General features: G+C 36.2%; 1 pseudogene across 1 annotated transcript; it reads left to right on the forward strand.

Annotated features, from left to right (window-relative positions):
* The first annotated feature begins 466 nt into the window (after positions 1 to 466).
* On the forward strand, positions 467 to 3630 carry LOC143593804 (uncharacterized; annotated as a pseudogene). Its single transcript, XR_013146196.1, has 12 exons — positions 467 to 874; positions 955 to 1194; positions 1307 to 1418; positions 1615 to 1694; positions 1802 to 1943; positions 2055 to 2135; positions 2249 to 2353; positions 2445 to 2627; positions 2725 to 2817; positions 2891 to 3030; positions 3114 to 3180; positions 3335 to 3630. The product of XR_013146196.1 is annotated as an uncharacterized LOC143593804 (transcript).
* Positions 3631 to 4265: the final 635 nt, after the last annotated feature.

Consider the following 4265-nt stretch of genomic DNA (forward strand, 5'->3'; position numbering starts at 1 on the left):
ATTAATTTCTGATTTCTCGACCTTCCGGTAGAACTGAAATCATTAACATTATCAGCAGTTAAGATCAGTAAGTTAATTTAAACATTGTTTCAACCTAAACCTAACAGCAATAAGAGAAAGTTTAAGAATTAAGTTTATGATTTATCGACAGCTTTAGTAGAAATGAAAATTAAACAATACCAGCAGGCAGTAGTTAAGATCAGTTTAACTAATATGCAATACATCAAATAAATTAACCCTAACAAATGTGAGAGTGTTTAAACCTAACCGTGATTTTACAAATTGGAGAAATTAATATCTGACTTAAATTTTCTCATATTACTGTTAGGTCTAGGACTTAGGCCTAAACAATGTGTAAATCAGTTAAATGATCTTAACTGCTGAATTGCTGATAGTGTCATCAATTTTATTTTTACCAAGAAGCTTGAGAAGTCGGAAATTAATCTCTTTGATTTTTCTATATTACTGTTAGGTTTAAAAAATGTCGGTGGTTGATGAGCCTTTGTACCCCATAGCGGTGTTGATAGACGAGCTGAAGAACGATGATATCCAACTGCGGTTGAACTCCATTAGAAGGTTGTCGACAATTGCTCGTGCTTTAGGGGAGGAAAGGACGAGGAAGGAGTTGATTCCTTTTTTGAGCGAAAACAATGATGACGATGATGAAGTTCTTCTTGCAATGGCTGAGGAATTGGGCGTTTTCATTCCTTATGTTGGAGGAATTGAGTTTGCACATGTGTTGTTGCCTCCTCTTGAAACCTTATGTATGGTTGAAGAGACGTGTGTGAGGGACAAAGCTGTGGAGTCACTGTGCAGGATTGGATCACAAATGAGAGAATCTGATTTGGTTGATTATTTTGTACCTCTGGTTAAGGTATGCTTGTTTTGCAATCAAATATTAGTAATGTTGATTCATAGTTTGTGCTTGAATCATATTAATGTTTATGCTTGCAGAGGTTAGCAGGTGGTGAATGGTTCACTGCTAGGGTTTCCGCTTGTGGGCTATTTCACATTGCTTATCCTAGTGCATCAAAGCCATTGAACTGAGAACAGTGTTTAGTCAGTTATGTCAAGATGACATGCCAATGGTTCGGAGAGCTGCTGCAACAAATTTGGGGAAGTTTGCTGCTACTGTGGAGCCTGCTCATCTCAAGACTGACATCATGCAAATCTTTGAGGATCTTACACAAGATGGTAAATTGTTTATTTCAAGTGTTATATGTTTTATGTTTTAGATGTTAGGTCAATTAATCTGATGAACAATAACTGGTGATGAAAGCAACTCATCGTTTTCTTTTTGTTACAGATCAAGATTCAGTTCGTTTACTAGCTTTGAGGGTTGTGCCTCTCTTGGGAAGTTGCTAGAACCCCAAGACTGTGTTGCACATATTCTCCCTGTCATTGTTAATTTTTCTCAGGTGGGCTTTTATTTTTTATTTTTACATATATCACGATTGTTTATATTTACCGAGTCTTGGGTTATTTTCTTTTCTTTTTGATTTTGATAGATGTGAGTAGTTATTTCCAAGCACATCAATTCTATTACTTTTTTAACTAACCTCTGTAGAGTATTTTTCGTAGAATACTTACTGTTTGAATGGTCTCTTAAATCAGGACAAATCTTGGCGTGTACGCTACATGGTTTCTAATCAATTGTACGAATTATGCGAAACTGTGGGCCCAGAACCAACAAAGTATGTTTAAATTGAAGCAATGCACTTTTATACTGAATAAGAGCATTTATGTGATCTTTAATTTTTATACCAGTTATTATATCTGTTAATTTTGTTTATTATTATAGGACGGAATTGGTCCCAGCATATGTGAGGCTGCTTCGTGATAACGAAGCTGAAGTGCGTATTGCAGCTGCTGGTAAAGTTACCAAGTTCAGTAGAATTCTTAGCCCGGAACATGCAATTCAGCATATTCTTCCATGTGTAAAGGTGTAATGTTGGCAAAAGCACATTCTTTTCTAATCTTTATCATAAATGACAGGTGTTTCTTGTTTCTTGAATTTTAAGAAAAATTAATGTGTTAATATTATTATTGTGTAGGAGTTGTCATCGGATTCTTCTCAGCATGTTAGGTCTGCTCTTGCATCTGTTATAATGGGCATGGCTCCCGTTCTAGGAAAGGTAATAATTTTTGCAATTATACTTCCTCTAGAAGGTGTATGTATTTTAAAAAAATAGGATATTTGATATTGTGTGTATGACAAGTTTTAATAGTTTATGTTGGTAAATTGCAGGAGGCAACAATCGAGCAACTTCTTCCTATATTTCTTTCACTTCTAAAAGACGAGTTTCCTGATGTACGTCTCAATATTATTAGCAAGCTAGATCAAGTGAACCAGGTATTAAAATAAATCTTTTATTTGATTCTTTTTCATAATACTTGGATCTGTTTTTGTTAAACTGTCTCATATTGTTTGGCTGTTTGTACAGGTTATTGGAATTGATCTTTTGTCTCAATCTTTACTGCCAGCAATTGTTGAACTTGCAGAGGATAGACATTGGAGAGTTCGTTTGGCAATCATTGAGTACATACCTCTGTTGGCTAGCCAATTAGGTGTAGGATTTTTTGATGATAAACTTGGCGCTCTTTGCATGCAATGGTTACAAGACAAGGTTGTTTACTTATAATATATTTCTATGTTATATTAAGTATTAACTTATTATAGTTATTATTTCATTTGTGGCTTACAGTTAATGGTGTGTTTTACAGGTTTACTCTATCAGAGATGCTGCTGCAAATAACTTAAAACGCCTTGCAGAGGAATTCGGTCCAGATTGGGCAATGCAGCACATAGTACCACAGGTTTGACTTTTGACTCTTATGGTTGATTTAGCCATTTGACTATGTGTAGTTTATGTTATTGTTTTTCTGGTAGGTGTTGGATATGATTAAGAACCCGCATTACTTGTATCGTATGACGGTTCTTCGTGCTATTTCTTTACTGGCCCCTGTTATGGGCTCAGAGATCACTTGTTCTAAACTGCTTCCTGTAGTTGTTGCTGCATCAAAGGACAGGTAATTGCATTTGTTGAATTTTTATTATTATTATTATTATTTTTATTTGTTATATATGTATAACCTGTGTTTTTCTTTTTCAGAGTGCCGAATATCAAGTTTAACGTTGCAAAGGTGCTGCAATCACTAGTTCCTATAGCTGACCATTCGGTAAGTGCTATTATATTATATTTTGTCATCCTTCAATCCTTTAGTTTTTCCTTACGTAATGTTGTGAAAAATAAGTTTTGAAAATGGGCAAATAAGTGACAAACTGAACCGACTGATTTATGTTCGTTTAAACTAAACTATGCATATGTTTCAGGTGGTTGAGAAAAGCATCAAGCCATGCCTGGTAGAGCTGGCAGAGGACCCAGATGTGGACGTGCGTTATTTTGCGAATCAAGCCCTTCAATCAATTGATCAAGTGATGATGTCTAGCTAAACAGTTGAATAGAGGTGCATTTTTCTGATTGTGGTTGATTCTAGTATTCTTGTCTATTTAATTTCGCCGCTCGCATGTGTGTTGCTGTAATGTTGAAAACTAGCTACCATACCCCTTTTATTATTAGCATGAGAATTGAATGGAGTTGTGTGAAAAGCGTGGCGTGAGTGCGTGACTTAGGGTGTGTTCGATTTTTGTATTTAGGATTCATGGAAATTGAATGATACCCATTGTTGTTGCCGGCTTAATAGGTTTTGATTTAGGATACATAACGCTGAAGGGTGTGGGTGTGGTTACGCCGTAAGGGGCAATGTCCGTTTTCTGAGTGATTATTTTTTAAAGAAATTTATTTTTTAAAGTGGACCATGTATCATGTTTACAAAATACAGTTCGACATCTCTTTCTACTAGAACTCAAATAACACAGACATCAAAACATGGACCTTAATCACCGCAATGTGTATTTTCCGGCCATTGCATACATTTCCGGCCTAACCATCATCGCAGTTTTGTTGATTTCAAGAAGCCTTTTCAGCAAACCTGACATTGTACCCAAGGCCGAACTCGATTGAGTACGAGCCAAATATGGTAAATGCTTGGATAAAACCTCAACCATTGAAAGGTGGACTCACTAGTATAGGCGGTGGCTCGCACTTATATTGACGATCGGGTCCTTATATCGACATCTCGGAGGACCCGGTTGCTGGTAACGTGCAAAATTTTGGGTGTGTTGTGGAGACCGGTCTCGACCCACAACTTTATGTATGAAGAACCGTTTTGCTTCTACAATCAAATTAGTTCAAAATATTGAG

Source organism: Bidens hawaiensis, unplaced genomic scaffold (genome assembly GCF_021521415.1).
Source record: "Bidens hawaiensis isolate Kalapana, Puna unplaced genomic scaffold, B.hawaiensis_p1.1 tig00042816_1, whole genome shotgun sequence".
Taxonomy (NCBI): domain Eukaryota; kingdom Viridiplantae; phylum Streptophyta; class Magnoliopsida; order Asterales; family Asteraceae; genus Bidens; species Bidens hawaiensis.